Raw genomic sequence first — 25,339 nt, forward strand, 5'->3', positions numbered from 1 at the left:
CTGTTCTAACTTGAACGTAAACACATGATTATGTTTAACCCTCTCAAAAAGCCTCTGGTCCTTTAGCTTTTCTGAAAACACTTCGAAAGCTCCTTGGAACTACCGGTTGACTTGGGAAGTGGTGTGTGCAGATCATTTCAGATGAAAATAGGATGATCTAAAAATAGTAATGAAACAGTGATATGAGCTCTGATTTGAGTGCAGTCAAAACTATATATGTTCTCTTTGGAAAGATTTGTGTTTGAACTGCTTCTCTTCTTTATTTCTTTAGGAGATTTGAGAAATTGAAAAAGATATTTAGGAAGAGCAAAAAAAGTTTTTTCAAAGGAGTCAGGATAGAGGACAGGTGTGTCTGTATATGTGTATGTGCACGCTTGTTTGAAATACAATTGAGATTTAGTCTTAGAATTTGTAACCGGGTTGTATCTTCAAATTTTATGAACTGGCATTAAAACCATATCAGTCCTTGATTGATAGTGAAATGCCAACAGGAAACTGTTAGTGTCCTTATGATCGAAGGACCTCACAAACTAAATTTGATTTATTCACAGTTGGTACTCATATTCATGTATCCATTCATTCATTCATAGGGTCCATCCATGACTCTATCATTTATGAGAAATCTTGGCCTTGCGTTTCTAGAGTTCTTGACACTGTATATTTTCCAGTATGTTGGTACAGGTTAAAAGCAAAAGGAAAGAGTCTCTATTTGGATCCTAGACTCTAAGTATAATACAGTGGTTAAGACCATAGATTTTTAAGTCTGACATATTTGGGCTAGAATCCTAGTCCTTCCACTTTCTGTCCTTAAGAAAACTTATAATTGTTGATAAAAACTAAATAGGATAATGTATTGAAGCATTTAGCATAGTACCTCTCATATTGTGCTCTGTAAAGAGCAGCTGTCATTGTTAGTATGCTCATTATTATTAGCTGTACATCATTAAATCACATAAACTCCTTGGGCTGCACTGTATGCCTCGTAAGGAATGGAGGAGGGGAGCGGGACAAATGAGTGCAGGGTGGAACATGACCTTTCAGGGAGGTTAGAGTTGATAATCCATTTGCATTCGTTCAGCTCTCTTTTGCTGAAAAGTCAGAAAATTTGTTTAAGAAGAAAATTTAATCAAATTATTAAAGTCCTTCCTCGAGATTCTAGTATTAAAAGGAAAACAACTAAGGTAAGCTGTCTTATAGTTTGCAGAGTAACCAGGGTTCACTTTGGCATGGATATGAAGCTGTGCTTTGGTTCAGCATGAAAATGCCACCAGAAAGCCTAGGTTGTCATGGCCCAAGGACCCCATGGACTGAATTTCACTCATTCACAACGGACACCTGTATTTAGTGAGGCACCGGCAAAGCCAAGGAAACAACGTGATTAGTCACTCTTTTCTTTTTGGAGGTGGTTCTTCTCTGCTTGCCTGCTCCTTCTGTATAGTCACTGTGAGGAGAGTTCTATTTCGATGTCCATCTATCCTGGGCATTTATTTCCTGGCTATCCCTGTCTAGCCCCCAAGCATGCTTGATATCTCAGTCCTGGGCTATAATGCCATGCATTCATCCCATCAGTGTTTATTGAGTGCCTACTATGTGTAGAATATTGTCCTCGATGTCCGAGCATGAAGAAATAACAGCAGAGCCAAAAGAACATCCAAGTAGCCACATTTCAAAGATCCCAAATGGAATTGATAAGATCTAAATGGCCCTCAAGGCTACAAAAGCTTAAGGATCCACAGTGCAGGAGCCGTGCAATCAAACTGACTGCTTGAAGTTGCATAATAAGCCCATTTCCCAAATCAGTAATCTAGCAAGTCTAGACCAGTGCACCTCTAACTACGGTTTGTGGGTGGGTATCCTTCTGTAAACTATTACTTTACGACTCTCTATCAATGCAAGTCCAGAAACTGAGAGTAAGCTTTAGAAGCTTTTATAGCAATTTGACATTGCCACTGACATTCAAATGCATGATCAGTGGATTCATCTCACTAAACAGCAACCAGTTGCGTATTGTCAAACTTGCCTGATCAGTCATGTGTGGCCAGAGCTACGTAAAAGTCCTGTGCAGTAAAACTGTGTATTGGGCCATAAGGGACTGGATATTTTTTCTAAATGGTCCTTCACTTCAAATAGTTTGAGAATCCCTAATGTATGTTTTATAGTATCCTTAGTGTTTTTTCTTTAGGCTATTTTTGGTATGTGTATAATGTTTTGTTTATCATTTTAGCCTGAATACTGCTTTCATTTTAATCCACATATACGTGCTCCTATCTGCTATGCCATTCTAAGGAAATTAATTGGTAAGATGTTTAGCTAGAATGAGAGCTCTGGAGACCTTATATTCTGCTGCAGAGCCCACACTTCAAATCAGCCCTAGTACCAGAGGCTAGTGACCCCATTTCCTTCCCCAGCCCACCCTTCTATCTCCACGGTACACCTCCCTGGAGTTTCTGTCACAATTTGAACTGATTGCTCAGCCTTGAAGACCACATCCTTCTCCTGCCCTTCTCCTCCCTTCCCAGAGTCTGAGATGATGTATTTGGTGGTGCTCAAAGTTCACCAACCAGTGGCACTAGCAGCACTGGGGGGTTATTAAAAATGCAGAATCTCAGGCTCCAACCCAGGCTACTGAATTGGAAACTCTGGAAAGGGCCCATGAATCTGTGTTTTAACCAGCCCTCTGGGTGATTCTTAAGACCTGAGTGTCAGGAAGTGCCTGAGAATACTCTTAAGCTCTTACTATAGGAAAAGGTCTGCCACCTAGTGGACAATTGGGGAATGTGCATTTTTCTTCCCTTCCTTGACCGCACCTGATGAGCCACCTGAGTCTCTCGGCTCTTGATTGGGCCTTCCTGTAGGCCTACCTTATGTTAATTACCAACTGGATGTTCTCCTTAATCACTGGGCCTGATAACACAACCCTCTGGGACGCGAGTCCTTCTGAGAGTCCCACACTCTGTTTGGCTGGGGCCCTGATACTTCTCTTAAGTTCTTATGAGGCTTCTCCATTCAGCCTTCTCACGCCCTCCTGAACTTCTCTCTGGGAACCACAGTCCCAACCAGTCCTATAAGGATGGGTACTAGGCAGATGCTTGCACCCCTGTAGCTGAATCTAGCCAGCCCTGTGGAACCCAGACAGTCCCTTCCATACTTTGATGTTTACCCTTGATGTCAGTCATGGAACACTGGAACCTGGTGGGAGAAACAAGGCAGGGATGGATCCACCTCCCTGGTTGCATTAGAAAAAGGATAGCAGCAATCTGGTGATCTCACTGAATTTTCTCTGTAGGTCCACTCTATGTTTAATATCAAGAAAACTGAGTCTCAGGGCCGGTCCAGTGGTATAGTGGTTAACCTTGCACATTCCACTTCAGCTGCCCAGGGTTCATGGGTTCAGATCTCAGACGTGGACCTACACACCATTCATCAAGCCATGCTATGGTGGCACCCCACATACAAAAAATAGAGGAAGATTGACACAGACGTTAGCTCAGGGACAATCTTCCTCACCAAAAAAAAACAAAAGAACTCCTGAGTCTCGATACCCAGGAAGGCATGAAAAAAATAGTTAAAATAATTTTACCAACAAGTTATTTTCTTTCATTATAAAAGCCTTCTATGTTCATTGTACAAAAAATGAAAATTTCTCAAAAGTTCAACAAAAATAATTTTAAAAAATCATTTGTAATTCCGTCCTCCAATGATAAGCAGTGTTAAAAATCTTTATTAGATTTTAGTCTTTTTCCTGTGCATATCTATTTTTACAAACCTGGAATCATGCTAGGCATATCATTTTTAACCAGTTTTTAATGCTTAAGAATATATCATGCACATTTTCCCTTGTCATTAAATATTGTTCTGAATCCTGGCTTTTATTGGCTATAGATTATTCTTTCTTACAGATATACCATAATATATTAAATCATTCCCCAGGATTTAGACAAGTTAAAGTAATTTTTAAAATAATATCTTATGTCAGCAAAGGGACAAGCTATTAACTCATCCTCTTCATAAGGAGAAAAAATGAATCAAATCAATGATCACAATTTTAAATGATGTATAATTCTCATTTACCAAAATAACAAAGTGTTCTGAAAATGAGAGACATAAAACCAAGTCATTGTATGCATGATAATCCTTCAAGTTAGACATTCACATTTTCAGCGGATGATCGCTATCTTTTGTCCTTAAATAAAATACAAGGACATCTTCAGGTGAGTACTTTAGAAGGTCGACGGTTAAAAAGCTTGAACCCTTCCACCAGTATGACCATCTGCTCCATCCATCTCCGCTCTCCACTCAACCCTACTCACCATACATCAGGGTGTGCAGTCCTCGCTGAGAGTCCTAGTGTGATTCATATACCTCAAGGGCACTCAGAAGCTTTAGCCATCAACCTGAGAATGCCTGCTCTCTACCAGCTTCTGACATATGCAGGAGAGCTTTGTTATTTGATACTGCAAAAGCAGTGAAGAGCTCCCCTAAGTAGACGAAGGCAGACAGAAATAGAGGGCAAGAAAAGAGAGAAAAGCTATCAGCCAGAGTGGAGAGGAGGAAAGAACTGGAAACAGAGCAAGGTCAACAGAAGGCCAACATCAGAAATTCAAGGCTCTGTTCCATCCAGCTTCAGTTTTCATTGAGATGTAGCATGGTGCAGTGATGGACCACTGGCTTTCCAAGGCCAACTGAGCAGCGTCTATCACAACATGAAATGCAAGTGTGCTTTGACCCAGCCATCCCTCTTAGAATACTCTGTCCCATGGAAATACCACACAAGGCATGAAGATCCGTGTTCAAAAGTTTTCTTTGCACCTTTGTTTTGATTCCTGAAAATGTGGAAACAATCCAAATGTCCATCCATAGGGGAATGTTCAAATAAATTATGGTATATCTAAAGCATCCACCAGAAAAATAAACAGATTTTTTTAAAGAGGTGGTTTTAGGCATATGTAATGGAGAGGCAACTATGCATTAAGTATAATGCAATCCCATTTACAGTTTTAAAAGTCTTCATAGTTGTGTGTGCACAAATGTGCATAGAAAAAATTTCTGGATACACATCAACCTTGTGACAGTGGATACCTTAAAAAGGAAAGAATGGAATAAAGGAGGATGCTGATATTAACTTGGTAAACAACTGCATTCAAAATATTTTACAGTAAGAATATATTAATGAATAACTTGTGTAATTTTTTTAATGTTAAGATCATATGCTTTACATTCTGACAGGCTTAGGTTGACTTCTTTCTCTTTAATTTACTAACTCAGGGCAAATTTTAAACCTCTCTGACCCTGAGTCCAATTTTAAATGGAGTAATAATATCCAGCTTTCAGATTTGTTGTAAAGATGAAAGATAATGGGTCTAAAGCACCCAGCATGGTGCCTGCCACTTAGTAGAGATGAGATGCTAACTATTCTTAGAATATGAACAATCTCTCAGCTTGGTGCCCGCTCCTTCAGTCTTTGTCACCCTTTCTGACCTTGAAATACATCGATGAACTGTATAAACATAAATGAAGGAAGCAAAACAACACATCACATACACAGCTGTAGCAGAGGCATAAACACTGAAAGAAGGGTCCACAGTGGCAACCAAGACATTTCTCAAACTCTTTGCAAAATTAAAAATTTAAATAAGAAACCAAGAAAAGTATGAAGGGGCTGAAGTGGAATTTTAACTCAGGCAGTCTGACTCCAGCATCAGAGCTTTTTATCATTGTACTTTCTTATGACACAAAAGGGCAAGAAGATTCCAGGCACCCTAAGGAAGGCATCTAAACCTTAGGGAAAACATTGGTCTACACTCAGGGTAGGGTATAGAGCAGTCAGACCTGCTGTGACCAGAGCAGTGGGGTTCAGCACATAGCTAGTTATAGTCTAAGGTCAAATTCTGGTGCTGCCTCTTTTCAGCCATTGAACCTTGAACGAGTCACTTAGCCTGTCTGAGCCTCAATTTCCTCATCTGTAAAATGGAGACCCTCTCCCATAGAATTGTGGAAAGAAACAAGCTCTTAGATGATTTTACAGGACACAGTGAGTGCTCAATAAGTGGGAGCTATTATTCTTATAATGAAGCTTGGAAAGACTCTGAGGAGCATATACGATATTAAGGAATTAGAACACTCATATGAGAATAACCACTATAAGTCGATACTGACAGGATTGAAGTTTCTAAAGCCAGGAATATTATGGATGCAGGAGAACAGACACAATAGCCAAATCCCTTGATGCTTCCAACAGATAGTTTTCAGACAAAATCAGGTACAGTGTGAAGGGTTAACTTATTGACCTTGCATTGAAGTTGAAAAGCTATTGTTGGGAGAGCCAGCCTTACAAAGACATCACAGATGACCACTGGAATTCAAAGTCTTTCCCTTCCCCAGGTCATCTCCCACAGGGTTGCCCTGAATGCCTGTAATTGCCTGGTTGCCCTTTCTCTGTGGTCTTTCAAAATGCAAACCTCGGGGCTGAATGAATATCTTATCAAGTCGCTAGCGTCTCCAACTGGTTGAATTGGATCAGATTCCTTTCTCCCTTGACAAGGTGCAATAAAGGCAATGGAAAGAGTAGGAATGGAAGGAGGCCATTAAAGACATGAGGACAGCCTGGTGGTACAGCTGTTAAGTTCACACGTTCCACTTTGGTGGCTGGGATTTGCCGGTTCAGATCCCAGGTGCAGACCTACACACCGCTCATCAAGCCATGCTATGGCAGGCATACCACATAAAAAGTAGAGGAAGATGGGCACAGATGTTAGCTCAGGGCCAGTCTTCTTCCTCAAAACGAGGAGGATTGGAGGCAGATGTTAGCTCAGGGCTAATCTTCCTCAAAAAAAAAATTTTTTTTAAAAAAGCACAGAAATGGATGAGAGAGAGAGAGAAAATAGGAAACAAGACTGCCTCATCCCAAGGGGCAGGTTGTCAGGCTGTGTACTGTATGCGACATTCACCTCATAGTTGAGGATGTGACACAGTGTCCTGAGGACAAACACCACCTACCTCACTGCTTGACAAGGGCTGCCCCTGAGCACAGGATGAAACTACAAAGAGGTTCTGGTCAAATTTAGACAAATGTGTTAATGGCATATTGATCATGGGCTATCAAGATATTCCAAGATTGATAACACTGTGTTGTATAATTGAAATTGCTAAGAGAGTAAAACGTGAATGTTCTCACCCAAAAAATCTATGTATATAATTTATTATATATATTTATATTTATCTATAATATATATTTATATATAATATATATCATGTATATTTACATATATAAATATGTGAAGTGATGGATGTGTTAATTAACCACATGGGAGGAATCCTTTCACAATGTATACATAGCAAATCATGACAATGTACACTTTATTTTTATGTCTGTTTTTTAATTTTACTTATTTTTTATTATGTAACATTGGCTTATTACATTATATAAATTTCAGGCGTACATCATTATTTTTCGGTTTCTGTGTAGATTACCTCATGTCCACCACCCAAAGTCTAGTTACAATCCATCGCCACACACATGTGCCTAATTACCCCTTTCGCCTTCCTCCCTGCCCCCTTCCCCTCTGGTAACCACCAATCCAATCTCTGTCTCTGTGTGTTTGTTTGTTGTTGTTTTTATCTTCTACTTATGATCGAGATCACACAGTATTTGACTTTCTCCTTCTGACATTCGCTTAGTATAATACCCTCAAGGTCCATCCATGTTTTCACAAATGGCCGGATTTCATCGTTTCTTATAGCCAAGTTGTATTCTATTATATATATAAAACACATCTTATTTATCCATTCGTCCCTTGATGGGCACCTAGGTTGCTTCCAAGTCTTGGCTATTGTGAATAACGCTGCAGTGAACATAAGGGTGCATATATCTTTACGCATTCGTGTTTTCATGTTCTTTGGATAAATACCCAGCAGTGGAATAGCTGGATCATATGGTAGATCTATTCTTAATTTTTTGAGGAATCTCTATACTGTTTTCCATAGTGGGTGCACCAGTCTGCGCTCCCACCAGCAGTGTATGAGAGCTCCCTTCTCTCCACATCCTCTCCAACACTTGTTTCCTGTCTTGTTAATTATAGCCATTCTGACAGGCATGAGGTGATATCTCATTGTAGTTTTGATTTGCATTTCCCTGATAGTTAATGATGTTGAATATCTTTTCATGTGCCTGTTGGCCATGATGTACACTTTAAATATCTTGCAATTTTATTTGTCAATTATACCTCAACAAAGCTGAAAAAAATATATTTCAAGAATCCTCAAGTTGCATAGGTAGCCTACTGCATCAAATCTTAGGGATGTTGCCCAGCATATAGTGGACACATAGGGAATGTTTAGAACAGAAGACGATGGTTTGGCTCTTGGTTCTGACACTTACCAGCTATTTAACCTTGGATAAATCACTAATTCTCTCCAACAAAGAACGTAATCAGAGATTAATTGACCACAAAGAAACCAAAGACATTGATCTACACTCCATTTTAAAGTAGCTCTCCAGTACGATAACCATACTTCCCATGATGGGGAAAACAGGGAAAAATACATTAAATCAGTACTGGCCCCAAAAACCTAAGCCGTGATAGCATAAAACAGTGCCAGCTCCAGGAAAAATTGAGAAATCAGTTCCCTTACACAGTCTCCTTCAGTATCCTTACTTCTCTTTGGGACGGCTTTCCCCAGGAACAGAGGAGTCTTTGGCCCATCCAGAGGCCCATTCTCAGTTCCCCGGTAGATCTAGGCTTCTTCCCCCTTCAGTTTCTGAAAGTATACTCATGCTCCATAATAAACTTATTCCCCTGAGGGCGTTCGTGACCAATACTACCTTATCTCCTGACCTCTCCAGCGCAGGGACTTGGGGTTTTGAGTACCTCTGGAGATGCAGAGGCTCCACACCAAGGGTAGCCTCTAAGAGTGGCACTGCAGACAAAGTAGGCAAGTATCTTAGGGAAAATTTTCACCAGTATTTATGACTTAGAGTAACAGGGATGGTTTCTCTCTCTAGCTAGTCTATTCTGTGTCTTATGCTAATGATGAGCTATATTTACAGGTTAGTCTTTCAGGTTCTGGACCAATTCAGCCTCCTTGACTTGAACTGGAATAAATATGACCCTATTTCTCTATCCACACTGCAAGGGTGCCAGAAATCCAAAACCAGCTGAGCTTTGGAAATGAGAGTCAGAAATCCTCCATGAGGGGCCAGCCCTGTGGCCAAGTGGTTAAGTTCTCGTGCTCTGCTTCGGGGGCCTGGGGTTTCGCTGGTTCGGATCCTGGGTGCGGACATGGCACCACTCATCAGGTCACGTTGAGGCGGCATCCCACATGCCACAACTAGAAGGACCCACAACTAAAATATACAACTATGTACTGGGGGGATTTGGGGAGAAAAAGCAGAAGAAAAAAAAAGAAATCCTCCATGATCCAGAGTGATCCTCCATGACATTGACCTGAAACAGAATTATTATCTTTGGTAAACCTACATCACCATGACATTTGTCAGTATTGACTTATACAAGGGACTTGACTTTATTAAACTTTCCTGCCTCTTAAAATATAGAACTGCATTGCAAATATGACTATTTAATTATCTATATTTTGAAGGCACTCAACATTTGAGTTAGAGTATTGTGCGGGGTTTGATGGTTTATTAGTCTAGATGGCAATGTTGAGTGAGTGGCAGATTTTACCCCAACTACCCATGGTTGCCCTGTAATGTGCAGCTCTAAAGGCCATACTATTGTAAGCCAAGCCTCAGAACTAATGAAAAGATACTGTTTTTGCTCTTTGTTTGCCTAGCTCTGGAAAGAGCTTCTTATAATAAGCCTAACATATAAAACTAAAGGTCAAAACTGTGTAAGTAAAAGAAGTTCCTGCCCTTTAAGGGGAAAAAAATACATGTTAATTTTTGCAAGAGTTTCAGTTGAATGGGTTTCCAAGGAAACAGGTATCTGCAATGGGTTCATCCCATTTAATATTTATGGCGGAGCAAAGGGAATAGTCCTTTCTAGTTATCCCTTTGTGGTTACACATGACATGCTCATTCCTAACTTTTCTTTGAAGCGATCTCTCTATATTTGAGTCTTATTTCTTCCCCAAACAATGGAAATGAAGGTTCATTCTGTGATTTTTTTTTTAAAAAAGTTGTGCAATATCAAGAATATAAGCTGGTGATAACTACTAAAAAGTACGAAAATAACGCTAATCAATCTGACAACACTTTTCTTAGATGAATTGAAGGCTATTGGATTTGCTTGTTGTTTTATTGCAAATCTGCTTACTTTTTGAGTTGGTTTCTGTTTTTAAGATTTGAATTGGAAAAACAAAATTGGTGCCAAAGGACCATCAAGTCTTCAAGTTTGAGTGACTTGTGTGTTTTCTTGGAACAGCTGCTAAAGTAAACTTATAAATTTTTTTTGTATTTGATCTTAAAGCAATCTCAGGTTTACCAAAAAGTGGAAATAATGCAGAGAACTCTCCTGTACCCTTCACTTGGGTTCACCAATTGTTCACATTTTGCCACATTTGCTTTCTCATTCTATGTATGTGGATGTTTGTATGTGTTTGTATGTATATGTATTATTTTTTTTTCAGAACTGTTTGAGAGTAAGTTGCACACATAGTGCTCCTTTAAATACTTCAGTGTGTCTCCTAAAATCAAGGAAATTATCTTAGAAAACCATGGAACAATGATAAAAATCAGGAAATTTAACATGAATGCATACTATTATCTAATCTATAGACTTTATTTAAATTTCACAAATTGTTCCGCCATACCCACCTTCAGCACACAACAAATGCCCCCTTTCTTTGTCTTTCATGGCATTGACATTTTTGGAGAATGCAAGCGGATTATTTTGTAGAATGTCCCTCAGTCTGGGTTTGACTGATGCTTCTTCATAATTAGAATCAGATTATGCATTTTGGGGAAAATACTAAAAACTTGTTGTATCACAGGATGCTTGCTTTTATAAAAATTTGAATTTAAGTATATGATTCAGAAATAGTTTCCTACCTTCCAAACCACCTACATCTTTGTGTGAGGCAGCTTATGTCTTTATTGATGAACTTGTCTTTGTCTCACTGGGTTGAAGAAAGTATATTTTCCAAAAGTCTTCTTATTAAGCACACATTCAGTGCTCTGAGGGTGAATGTCTCAAGAATAAAAGTTACTTGTTTCTCTGTTACTTGTGACGTTTTTAAGGTTGGAATGACAGGATGATACTTACCTGGGGAACACCTTTCTTTATAGTCGGGACAGAAAGCAGATTCTCCACAGTTTGAAGACTTTTCTGAGGATGACAAATAGACATTACCTCTTCATTCTCTTCTCATGTTTTAACTGGACATTCTTTTCTTTCCACAACCCAAATCATAGTAAACTACGAAACAAGTAAGATTGGGATGTATCTTAGATTAATCTTGATATTTACTGTGTATCTTTCCAGACTACTTTGACATTTGAAATAAAATGAAGAATTTCAATTCACCATTTTGTATGGGGATCTCGGGCTACCAACATAACAGAGATCTTATTTTTGAAAATTCTTTTACCAGTGCTCTTTTATTCTCCTCATCCTTCAAGTCTCAGTTCAAATAGTGCTTCCTCTGTGATTCTTTCTCCATTCCCTATCAGAATGAATCATTTCTTTCCTTATGGGGTCTTGAAATGTTGTTGAAGTACTTACTGTGCTCTGCCTTCTCTTATTGTGGCTACTGAACATGCCTGTCTGATTCAGCAGAGATTATGAGTTCTTGATTTAGACCAAAACTGTTCTTGAGTGTGTTCTATGTGCCCAGTACTGTACTATGTGCTGAGAATAAAAAGTTAAACAAGAAACACCACTTCCTGCTTGGGATTTCCAAGTAGATATGTTGGAAGAGCTTTGAGTCTAGACTTGAAATGAGCAGCAACTCTGTTGACGACCGCGCAATGATAAAATTATATTGGCTGGCTGGCATTTGTGTTAGAGAAGAATAAGAAAGAATTTAACCTACATTGTTTCAGATATAATTCCCTTTTACTCCATATTCACTTAACATTTGAAGTATTCAGTGTGTCAGATACTGTTTTCTGGTTGTTGATATGTCTTTTTAGTTGGGTTGCAAATTTCAGAGCAAGGTCATGTCTTCCTCCTATGGCGTATCCTCCATTAGATCTAGAAAATAACTTATATGATATTGATACATAAGTGAGGTGAACTTTTTAATTTTTTTATTTTGATAATCAGTTTTAATTAGGTCAAGCTATTTGTAATCCTGTATCTATTTTTGTAAAGCTTTACTGAGATATAATTTACATACCATAAAATTCCTCTGTTTTAAGTGTACGGTTCCATAATTGTTAGTATATTTACAGAGTTTTGCAATCATCACCACAATCTTATTTTGGCACATTCGCATCAGCCCAAGGAAATTGTGAGCTGGTTTACAGTTACTCTTCATTCTCATGCCCAGCCCCTGGCAACCACTCATCTACTTTCTGTCCCTACAGATTTGACTTTACTGGACGCTGCACAAAAATGGAATCCTGCACTGTGACCGACATCTTTCCCTTAGCTTATTGTTTTTGAGCTTCATCCACATTGTAGCATGTATCACTACTTTGCTTGAACTTTTCACCTTTAATTATTCTTCATAACATTTTCAAGTGTAAGTATAGAACTGGAGCCTTTAATGAACAAAGAATAAATCTTTTGAAACTACATCAGTTGTGGCAGAGTCTAGATTTTGCATTAGTTATTCTTAAAGGTGAAAAAGCAAAGTAAATGCAGATGACTCAGTCACTCATTCGTTATTCCTATTATTAGGGAAATTTGTTTTAAAATTAATCTCTGACATGTTATTCTGGAATAAAAAAAGTATACTACAGCTGTAAATGTCAAAACCATTCCATTCAAACAATCACTCAACTTTTCAAATCAAGTCCATCAGTGTGAATTACAATGAAATAATCTTCTCAACACATTAAACTAAGGAGAAATGGATCTACTTGCTGTAGGTGATTAAATAATACATGAAATGAGTGGCTATGTGATACTCATGCAAAGCATAAATGATGTTCATAAAAACATAAAATATTGAAGAGTATGTATGTTTTCCAGAGAGAAAGAGAAACAAACATATTGATCAAAATAAATATATGAAGTAGCATTAAATTAGGTGCATCTTTGAAAAACAGACAAATCATTATAATGACCTTAGAATTTGTGTTGAAACACATTATTAGTTGCCCAAAACTTTCAAAACCTTAAAATAATTTTCTAGGTAGAAAAGTAGTGTGGGGAAGTGGGTCAAGCAAGTTCTAGACTAGCAATTTAAGGGCTGAAATTTCAATACTAACATCTTCCCTTAGTAGCTACATAGGGTGAGAACCATCCCTCAGTTTTCCACTCTGTAAAGTGAATGGAAATACCTCCTCTACCAGTCTTATTGTTTGGTTATGAAGATAACATGCAATAGACCTCATCATTTTTATTTAGCCAGTGTTCTAATTAAAGTTACACCAAAACTCAAGTTTTATTTTATGTTTTCTGGACTGCGATGCCCAAGCTTCATCAGACTATATTAGACTCATTAGAATTTCCTTTTGAATCAGATGTTCATTCATGGAAAAGAGCAGACATTCCACCATTGGCTTATAAAAGAGAAGAATTCAATGCTGATAACAGTGGTCTAAAATATATTTTAAAAGCCTTACTTTTCTTTCATTCCCCAGCCGTAAGTGTGCTATTCTGTACTCACTTTTGTGTACATACATTTTCAGTTTGGTCTGGATCCTGAGCTCTGTTTTAATTTTATCTCATTTTTTCAAAGCACAAGGAGACCTTATGATTTGCCTTTGGTCTTAGGAAACATCAGTCAGAGCAAAAACCTTGATCTTCATCCTGGGGGCTCTTACGTGCAAAACACTGTCCTGGAGCTCCAGTCACTAACCAACACTCCTCCAGCCATTGAAATGCTGTGGAGGAGAGGCCTTGAAATAGCACAAATGTCTCTGGGAATTTGGGGTTCTAAAACCCATTACTTGAAAACGTAAATGGAACAAATCTTGACTTTAGGCTCAAATCAGACTGTATATTATTTTTTAATATGCAAGAGAGAATTTTATAGACTTAACACCTATCCAGGATGTTTAGAAATATTTTGAGCACATAAATTTCCTTGTATGACATGGTTAAGTTTCTGGTCCTCTCAGAGAGGTCAACTGACAAACCATGGGGGATCACTGCACGTCAGGTCATCACAGCCCTACCTGTGGACCCCAACGTAAGCTACGAAAGGCATGAAGGCAGCAAACTGGAGGCATGTTTTGTAGCCACATCCTGTATTCCAACTTATCATCCTGTTTATGTGGAGAAAACACATAGTAACTCACAACCTGGAGGGATATAATTTTAGGTCTTTCAGCCATTGTCCGCTCTCATTCATTCATTCATTAAGCAACTATTATATGCTTATTGTGCACTATAAATTAACTTAAATATCCAGGAAATAAGCACTATGCTTTCATCTCTAATTTATGCAATGATTTCAAGAGAACACAGATATAAATATAAATACTATTTCAGCTTTACTACGTAGAAAGGCACCGTATTTTGGAAATGAGCATGGGATTTGCAACCAAATAAACCTGCGTTCAAAATACCACTCATCAGCCTTATGACCTTGGGCAGGTTATTTAACCTCTCCAGGTCTCGGTTTCCTCATCTCTAACACGGGAGCAATTATATCTACCTACAAGATTGTTGTGAGGCTTTAATGATATGATCTACAGGAGAGTCATTTCACAATGCATAGATCACTGTGTGGAATAGAGATAAAGTAGGAAAAGAAAACAATGTGTGACCAAGGCATAGAGACATCGTTCAGCAAAACAGCAAATGGCCTGAGTTCAGGTTATGTAAGTGACAAGAGACAGGATAAAGAACAGTCCAGGGCCACATTACGAAGGACCTGTAAGTCTTTAAAACTCGTCTTGAAAGCTAAGGGTGATTTCGAGCTGGGATGCGGGTTGTGGGAGAGGAAATAGGTGACATGTTTTCGATTCTCCTTTAAAATCAATCCCCTAGCTGCCATGTGGAAGATGAATTGAAAGATCAGAGTAAGATCAGAGGCATAGAAACCTGCTGGGTTAACCAGCTTTCCTCTTAAAGAGAAGTGAAGGGGAGTTTAATTAAGATAGTGACAGCATAGAGTAGTCAGCCCTTTGTGACCACATGTTGTGGCCAAGCTAGAGAGAGAGAAATAAGCTGCAAGGAAAAGTCTGAATGTGCCATCTCTACTGGAACAGATCTGGATTTGAATTCTGATTCCAAATTGCTATCTGTGTCACTTTGAGCAAATAGATGTTTTTTCATATGTTTAAAAAATGTGGATGGGGTGGCCTGGTGGCATAGCATTTAAGTTTGTACACTCCTCTTCAGCAGCCCAGAGTTCGCCGGTTGGGATTCCAGGTATGGACCTATGCACCGCTTATCAAGCCATGCTGTGGCAGGTGTCCCACATATAAAGTAGAGGAAGATGGGCACAGATGTTAGCTCAGGGCCAATCTTCTTCAGCAAAAAGAGGTTTGGTGGCGGATGTTAACTCAGGACTAATCTTCCTCAAAAAAAAAAACAAAAAAAAAAGATGTGGATAGCCATAATTGTCCCAAAGGGCCATCATGAGGATTAAATAAGATAATGCTTATAAACCCCCAGCACAGAATCTGGCGCAGAGATAAGTTTAGTCTTGGTGTGTGAGGTACCGTGGAGGCATCCAAGAAGAGGTATTTGGTAGGGGGCTGGACATGCAGGTCTGGAGGGCACAGGGGAGATTAAGCTGTGGGCATTGATAGATCACCTGGTGAGAACATGTATGGTTAGAAGAAGGTTGAGGATAGAACCAAAGAGGAGTTGAATTTTAAAGACAGGCAGAGGAGATCACCTGTTGAAGAAGACTGAAAAGAACCAACCAGAGATAGAGGAGGCAGATGAGAAAAGGCTTCATGACACAGAGTTTTCTGGCTCCCCACCAATAGATTGTGGCTGTAGGGGTTGGGTGGAAGCAGGATGCTTGTGCTATTATGAGAGTATTTTGTCCAGAGACCCAAAGATATCAAAAGTCACTGCGCCTTATGAGAGTCCTGCAGGACGATGACAAAGTATGCTGAGTACTGTTATACTGGTACTGCTTGATCACCAAAACCCCAAGTAGAGACCAGGAAAATGGAGCTGGGCTGGCCACAAGGAGCACACTACTTCTCCCAGGCAAATTAGGCCTAAAAGGGTTCAGATCAAGGACAAAGCCAATACACCAGCCAGGACAAGAGGAAACAGAAGATGGAAAGGAGCGCTGAGAATCCAGGGCTCAGGCTAACAGCAAGTGAGGCTGGAAAAGTTGACAGAGACCACCAGCTCAAGGGAGCACTTGAGCTTTCCTCTAAGGCAGTGGTTCTCAAACTTTATCCTGCATCGGGATCCTCAGGAGAGCTTGTCCACACACGCACTGCTGGTCTCACCCCCCACAGTTTCCGATCCGGTGGGTCTGGGACAAGTTGGAGAATTTGCATTTCTAAGAAATTCCAGGAGATGCTAATGCTGCTCGTTCAGGAATCAATGTGAGAACCACTGACCTAAAGATTTTGGAATCTATTTTATAATGTTTGTGAAACTACAAAGCACTGTTTTCCTTAGCCTATTCATTCCAAACATTGATATATTTCACCTAGTAGAAGGCTGCTGTAACTGGGTCTATGGTATTATTTGCATGAATGTGCTAGGGCACCCATTTCACCTTAGTGAAATAAAGCATACACCTTAAACCTTAGACCTGGGAAGAGTGTCCAAGTTGAGGAAGCCACCAGGACTGCCTTAATTAAGAACCTCCTACTCCTTGGAAATCTCTCAATTCAATTATTGGGGCTGCTTCCATCAGCCTGGGCCACAAGAATGTCTTGTTCCCACTTCAGTGTTCTCCTCAGAGACATTTCCATTGCGCTAGATCAGAATTCATTCCCTTTATACTAGTAAACCGCACTGTCACTTTTTCAAGTACATTTTTGTAAAAGCAAATTCTGCTTGGTGATGGATTGTAAACAAAAGCCTTACCTTAGTATCCTTTAGCAGAGCTGTAACGGGCTGAAACTACCAAAAAGCTTTTTTAAATACGAAAGGAGAAAAAATTAGAAACAAAGTCAAAGTACAAGATTTTTTAAAAGAGGAGGGCTTTGAGCTTCTATTCCTCCTCAAACAGACTCAATTCAAAAAGCCAAAGACCCAGTCTTGTTCTGTGGATACCTGGGGATTTTCACTTCCATGTGTCCCACCTGCCTCTTCTGGCCAGTAGATTTCCTCCTTGGTGAAAATCGAAAAAAAATGATGCTCCCCCTCAGCAGCTTCCCAGTCTCCTCCTCTCTGTCCTTGGTGTGTAATCTGAGAGAAAGCACCATTCTTCCAGGAGGTATATCCCTACAAATGACCTTACCTCCGGCATATATTCAACAGAACAGAATTCTGTGTTTCTCAAAGTGCGTTTCATGGAATACTGGCAACAGATGTTACAAGATACACAGGGTTCTATGATCAGACGTGTTTGGGAAATGCTGAGTTATAGACAGTCATATAACATTCAACAGTTTTCTTTTATGAATCTCCAAGGAAGGGATATACAATACAATAAATCATTTCCCAAACTCATTTGACCACAGAACCTGTTTCTATTTCTTTTTGTTCAAAGCATCTCTTGGGACTGGTATTTTGGACCACTTTGGAAACACCATCTGAATATTAATCCAGTAGCCATGGTGTCCATTTAATAAGTATCACACAATTACAGTAATCAAGAGGAGAGTGATTCATGCTAACACATCTAGGACTGAGGAAGGAAAAAGTTCCAAAATGATTAGAGTTGGGCATGATCCTAGCAACTCAGGGCTTTATATAATTTAGCGGAAGTCCTGAGGAGAGAGCATCAATCCTCAGGCCTAGGACAAAGCCCCTTAATTCCCTCCCTCCCTCCAAGGCAATTTTTTAAGCTTACAGCACTAGGGTCACTTGAGAAAATAAAGGCCTCATCTGAAACAAGAGGACTGATACACTCAAAGCAGGAGTGGGTTCTGGCCCTAATCACTACCACCTACTGTGTGACAAAAGCCGCTTCATCCCTCTGGAACTCAGTTTCTTCATAAGTCAAATAAAATACATATGAAATACACAGCTCAGAAGTTCTAGTTGTAATATCCTAGGATTCCGGGGGAAGCCTCCGTAATTTCCTAGATGTCTTGGGGATGTGGGGAGAGTCACTTTAAGATAGAGTGGTCCCAAAGTGCCAGGAGCTTGCCCCTGCTCTCATCTATCTGGAGTTGGATTAATTTGGAGTCTTTTTTAAAAAGGAATGAGTCAGAAGATTCCAGACATCAAAAGACCAAGAGAACACGCTCAAAAAGTTATTCTGTACCCCTTTTATTTTCCCCTCAAAAATTACCTAACATTTAGATGTGCTTTCAACACTCATATGGTGAGATCTGGACTCCGATCCCCTTACATCTATAAAGGGACCGTTCCTCACTCTGGGTAGCTCCTTCACAGGGCAGGTGATGTTTCTACCCTTCTTATAACCTCTCAGAGCGGGGATGATTGGCAACGATGACAGCGTCCCTAGTTCCATAACCTCAACTGAGGTAGGTTTAATAAGCAGGTCTATCTCTGTTCTCTAGTGGCAAAAATATAAAAGAGCAAACTGGCTCAACTTTAGACAAATCGATGTCTCACAGGGACTTGCCAAGCCTGAGATAGTTCATTTACTTCAGTCTGTAAAATTTTATCTTGTTTTAAGACATGCACATAGATTTGGGTGCACTGAGAGTTCTCCGTCTTTTTTCTGAGAGAGCAACCATTGTCGTATATGTGATGGCTGTCAGGGGCTTTCAGGCATATGATGGAATCAAGACTCCTGAAACACAGAGAAAGTGACATTTAAGCTAAATCCTGAAGGGAGAAGGCTCTGCCCTGAGAAGAGCTGAAGGTGCAGGCACTTCAGACAGAGAGAAGAACATGTGCAGTGTCTCTGAGGCAGGCAAGAACTGGGGGTGTTCAAAGAACCACAAAGACACCATTTTGGCTGGAGCCCAATATACAAGAGGAAGGGGAGCAGTTTTGATGTGAGGTGGGGAAGGGCTACCTTTTGGTAATGAGTTTGAATTTTATTCTAAATGCGGTGAAAAGCCACTGAAGGTTTTAAGCAGGGATGTGATGAGATCTGACAGGCAGTTTTTTAAAAACATGGCTCTTTGGTTGCTGTATCAAGAAAGAATTAAACTGGGACAAGGCCAGTTAGGAGGCTCTCTTGGGAGTCCAGTGAGTTGACAATGACAATTTGGGCTAGGGTGATAGCAGTGGAGACAGAGAAATGGTTGGATTAATTACGTTTTTTTGGAGTAAAAGCCAGTGAACTTGCTGGTGGATTAGATGTAAATAATGAGGGAAAGTGGAGAGTAAAGGAGAGCTCCAAGGATTTTTGCTCAAGCCCCCAGGGGAGGGGTGGTACTGAGATGAGAAGACTGCAAGAGGAACAGGTTTTAGAAAGAATTAAGTTGGAGATGCCTAACTGGTTGTACAAATGGAGATGTCAAGTTGACAGTGGACATAAGATTTTGATTTTAGAGGAGACATCTGGGATGGAGATATACATTTGGATATCATCAGCATTTAACTGTTATTTAAAGCTGTGAGACAGGATGAGATTATCAAAGCAGGGACTGGCAAACTTTTTCTCTAAAGTGCCACATACTAAATATTTTCAGCAGACCATATGGTCTCTGTCACAGCTACTCAACTCTTCCATTGGAGCACAGAGTAGATACCAGAAGCAGCCACAGACAATATGTAAACAAATGAGCATGGCTGTGTTCCAATAAAACTTTCTTTACAAAACAAGTAATGAGCCATATTTGGCCCATAGGCTGAAGCTTGCTGACTCTTGATCTAGAGTGAAATTGTGGACTGAGAAGGGAAAGGAGTCCAGGATTGAGCCTAAGGTACCTCAATAATAATAATTATTGTGTATATATAATTATATCACTTACTATGCCAGTCACTGTTCTAAGTGCTTTACTTACATCAACTCACTCAATCTTCACAATAACCAATGAGGTGGGTACTGTTATCCCTATTTCACAATTGAGAAAACTGTGACCTGAAAAAAAGAAGTCCAAATCTTAGCTGTCTAAGCTAGTATGGCCATTCCATGGACTACAGCAACCTAGACTCCTTCCAGCTCATTCTTCTACCGTCTCTAAATTATGGCTCTCATGCTCATGAACCAGAATGATGGCTGGATATCACATTTCACACTTATCACAGTTATCACATTATCGTACTTCCTTAGGTTTAGTTCTTTCCTGGTGGGTCTCCTTGACCTGTCTCCTCTACTTGACGACATAACCCAAGGACAGGTGAAGCCAGAAGTGTGGAGGGTAAATTTTTAAGAACTAAAGGAAATAGGCTGTGAAACCACAAATGCCCAAAAAGGAGTGGCATGCAGGATGCCCTAGCGCATGGTGAAGGGGTTGGGGTTGAACACCCAGCAGAACAGTAGTTCTCAAATGTTGCTGCCTGTGAAGATAACCTGGAGAACTTCAAAAAATCACAATGCTCATGTTTCACCCCGTATCAGTTAAATCAGAATTTCTGAGGGTGACACCTAGGCACTGGCGTTTTCAATTTCCAACCCCATTGGGGTTATTCCAATGGGCAGCCACATTTGAGAACCAATACAGCTGGAATAGAGGAAAAGAGAGATGGAAAGAGAGAAATAATTTCCTCCTTTGAGACCTTTGGAGTTTGTGGTTTACCTATGAGATTTTCCAAGCAAGATTGTTAGTCTTATCCTTTTAGGTTATTTCTTTCCAGCCATAGACATAGGTGTATTTATCTAATACGTGATTATTGATTGGAACACTTCTAATGAGAATTATCAAAGCCCTCCTAAGTTTATTTCAGGCAGTTTGATGCAAAATGGGTCAAATAACTCTTAAGCTTCTCTTTACGTAACTAAATTAGGGTAGTCAGCCAGGGAAATAAGAAGACAGTCTTACTGAGGCTCACCTCATTTGTGACACGTAATGTGTTTAAACTGCTTTACAAAGAAGCGTGCCGGATCGATCACAAGTGACACCATTGTGATTGCTTCTATCAGGATGTGAGGGGCTGTATTTCACATTCAATGTGAATAGTGAACTCCATTTTCAGCTGCCAGTCATGAGAGTTTCACGCGTTTACTACCGGTAAAGAATATCCCCACTCAATACCATAAGGAGTGCATTTGAGAAAGTTTTGTACTGTTTTCTCCAAAAGATAAAAGTTAGTGAGGAAGTAGGTTCTCTTAAATATGTTTTGAAACTTTTTTCCTGTTCAAAGATTTCTGAGAGAATTCAGGACTTTTTTAATTCCATAAGAATGCTGTTGACTCTCAGTCTTCCAAATGTTTAGTAAAAATTGAGAGATAAAAAAAACATTTTTCAGGAGCCGTTCTTTCCTTTTTCCATGCAGTATGGATATCCAGTTCTGGGGCAGAAGAAAGCTCTGATTTTTTAAGCACTTAGAGATTTCTGAAAATCGTTTGTAAGCGTTCCTTTGGAATGAAAGTTGAGGCTCTGGCTTTAGTTGACATTGTTGCTGGTGAAAAGCAAGAAATTGCTTGGATTTGTGCCTTCAGTGAAACAGAAAGGGAGCCTGGAAATGCGCTGGGAAGACCACAGAATTGGGTGGACTCACCACACAGCTTCTAGCCAGAAAAAGAGGCCTTGGAGCGTGTGTGTTTGCCAGGAAAGAAAACTGCTTTATTGAAAGGTTAATTTTCAGATTAGTTTTGGGAAATTTGAGATAAATAAATGAGATCAGACAAAAAAAACATAAGGCCCGGATCCTTTTTTCTGGGGTTTTCAGAAAATAATCATTGCTTCCAGTGAAATGTTTTGACATTTTCAGTAGGGAGAAAATGTTAATTGTAATGTTATGTGTGTGTGTTCTTAAAAACACTTGCGAATAAATCTTTTATCTGTTTTAAGAGTAGTCAGAGAGTAAAAACACTATAAAATGTTAGCTGTGTTCTTTATTCCTTGTGGTAACTTTCATGCTTTCTAGGATGTTGCAGTTTATTTTCCGAGTTTAAATATACCAATCTGGAGAAAATTCCTTTACTTGTTTTATAGTCCAGTTGCAGTTTTGAGGAGTCTTATTACTAAGTATCCCCTGGGGTCTGCCTGGGTTTCTTCTCTCATTTTGTCTCATCTTTTGCTTATTTTCTAATTTTTCACCTTCTTCCTTTGAATCGATGGCTCCTTTACTACATTTATAAGAAGTCAGCATTTAAAGACTCTTGCACGACAACAGTCTGTACGGTGAATATACATGCTTTTAAGCTACTTAGTGGCGGGAACCATGATTGGCTTTTTGAACAGCCATCTCTGCTTCCACCTCCCTGCTTTGTACTCAACAGACACCCCATAGATGTTTGCTGAATGACTGTAATACCCTCCTTTCTCCTGTCATATGTCCCTGGCCCATAATTCCATGTTGCCCTTGACTAAAGCTTCATGTCCAAAGCAGCGGTCTTGCTGTTGAATATTACAGTATTACATTGTCTGTGGGCTCTTATGAGGGAAATACCAACAAAGTCACACATTCGTGAACCAACAGGAACCCAAATGTAAACATCACCGCCTGAGGCCCAGCCCTGCAAACCGGGTCTCCAGAAGAGAGAGAAAGAATCCCTGGGTTCAAAGAACGCAGCTTACTGAATCTGACCTGGAACACGCATGAACATGGACATACGCACGCTAGCCCCCATCCACAAGGAGAAAATACCATTAGTAATTATCTTAGCAAGCATTTATGGTCTAATTTGATATTTGTTAGCATCTTAGGTAAAAGCTACGGTAATTCTTATAAAAATACTTTTCCTTTGTGGATCACTATCTTTAAACGTCAAGTGTGTGAATACTACTTAAATCACAATTAAACTTGAAAATAATTTCAAAAACACATTAGAATGGGAAGGAAAGGATAGCTGTCCACAGTTTTCCACATACTCCTGTTAAGAGTGCAGTTAAGCACAAACAGAAGGGGAAGCTGCTGTAATAGAGGGGTATTCTTCATTTAAGGGTATTGGCACATTCTCTCCCGCATGCATTTATAAACAAAACATAAAGACAGAATTGAGCACTGCTAATTTAAGCTCTAGATCTCACGTAGATTAGTGCTAATGATGTAGAAAATTATCAGGTGCAAGGAACAGAACAGAACTCACTCGCAGACACCAGTGGCACTTTCGAATGCGGCTTTCTTTGGCATGTTTTAAAAACCTGTGGGACCCATGTGTCATTAGGAAGACAGTTGGATCTTGCTATTAAAAGCCAATCAGTGACATTCAACAACAGATGCAGTCACTAACATTTGTACTACTAGATTAATGTTTTGGAGTCAATCATCAGGCTCGTTACTACTGGATTTTCTCTGGTTCATCTAATAAACTAGATTATTGATTTTAGGATTTTCTGTGTATCCAAGGATAGTCTCTAAGATGTCTTTATAATGTTTCATGCTTAAGTTGTCAACTAAAATGAGGTGACAATGAGTAATCATTTTCTAATCATGTTGAAAAGGGTTAAAACCAGCGTATAAAATGAATCTTCGTAGCTTCGGAGTAACAGAAGCATTCTTGCTGTCACTCCTCCAGCTGGGTGGAGGTCATCCCTACCTGCCTGCCATCCTCCCCAGGAATTAGCTGCATTCACAGCTTAAGACCTTTGATAGTCAGAAATCTGCTTTCCAATATGTCTGAATGGCAGGAGAGCTCAAAAGACACCTCAATCTAAATAGGATTTTAGCACATCAGGTGCTATTCCAAAGTAAAGCAGGCTGGGTGGCTGTGTTGGTGGTGGTGTTTATTCATCTTCCCTTCTCGTTTCATGTGTATGGATGTACGCGTCTCGGCGTATATGCCCGGCTCTCAGGGTGTATGGGGCTGGTGAATGCATGCGTAGAGTGTGTGTATATGTAAAGTAGAAACTGAACCAGGGTAAGAAAATGAACTACTGTATGCAAGAACTATATGAAGTGCACCCAGCTGCTGGCAGCAATTGCTACATGCAGGCCACTGATTATTACGCGTATTTTGAAGATAGTCCGGGTTACAGTGGTTGCAACGCTCAGGCTGTGCCCAGTAACAACATATATATGGAACAGGCCTGGGCAGTGAATCAGCCTTATACCTGTAGTTACCCTGGAAACATGCTGAAAAGCAAGGACTCTGACTTGGACATGGCCCTGAATCAATACAGCCAACCTGAATATTTCACTGAAGAAAAGCCTACTTTTTCTCAAGTGCAGTCGCCATCGTACTCTCAAAAAAAAGGTAGGGACCATTTTACTTCAATTTCTTAAAAGTTTCCGTGTTTGTTTCCAGTGCATTTTAATGTTACTGTTTGCATCAGCTTCGTCAAATCTTTGACTTTGAACGCTGAATGTTGGAAATTAAAAACAGCAGTAAAGAGAGGTTGCTAGGTAATTGAAAGGGGTCCGTGAACAACAAAGATTTCCAAGCACTTTTTTCCTTCATATATGAAAGCTGGATTGAGTTGTTTTTTAGGCTGTGTGTGTATATATATATATATTGCCCAAAGTGAATATTGTCAGCTACTTTACTAAATAAAATAGGTAAAAGGCTTCCCCTTGGTGGAGAGGCGCTGGGGTGTAGAGAGTAGGACCATTCTCCTCAATTCAGGTTCAGATAAAAACTCACTTGACTTTTTCTTGGGACTTCATATTAAAAGTTTATTTTAGTTAACTAGTAAAATATTTTAATGATTTTTTGATAGCATTATATGTTGATACATTAGGATTTGTAAATGTTATTTTAATATATTTACTTATCCATGTAAACTGTAAAGAACCTACTTGTAACCATATCAAGCTGTAAGAATGTAAAACTCAAAAAGAAACGGATACACTTTATAGCGCCATTGTGTTCCTAAAGTGTGAGATGTCTGGAATCATGTCACCTGAACTCTCTATATGAGAGCGAGTGAGATTTCCTTTAAAGGATCCAATGTTAAAACAAGTGCAGTATCCATTTATTTCAGTAGATGCTGTGGCTGTACAATGCTGTTTAATTTTCTATCAACAAAACATTTCTTGTGTTACCAAAAAGTAAAATGAAAGAGGCAAACAGGTAGTACTCAGGAACTTAGTAGAAACTGCCAGGTAGAAATTCTTTTGAAAATAGCTTAAATTCTAGTGCAAATATGCCAGAAACTCGTTTTTTTCTGTGTACAATCTACAGGATACTGCATAAGAAATAAATT

The 25,339-nt window shown here is 39.5% G+C and overlaps 1 protein-coding gene across 12 annotated transcripts in view; it reads left to right on the top strand.

Annotated features, from left to right (window-relative positions):
- THRB (thyroid hormone receptor beta) overlaps positions 1-25,339 on the top strand; it is a 359,714-nt gene that overhangs the window by 289,243 nt on the left and 45,132 nt on the right. The window lies entirely within an intron of this gene.

This window comes from Equus quagga, chromosome 1, assembly GCF_021613505.1.
Source record: "Equus quagga isolate Etosha38 chromosome 1, UCLA_HA_Equagga_1.0, whole genome shotgun sequence".
In the NCBI taxonomy this organism is placed as follows: domain Eukaryota; kingdom Metazoa; phylum Chordata; class Mammalia; order Perissodactyla; family Equidae; genus Equus; species Equus quagga.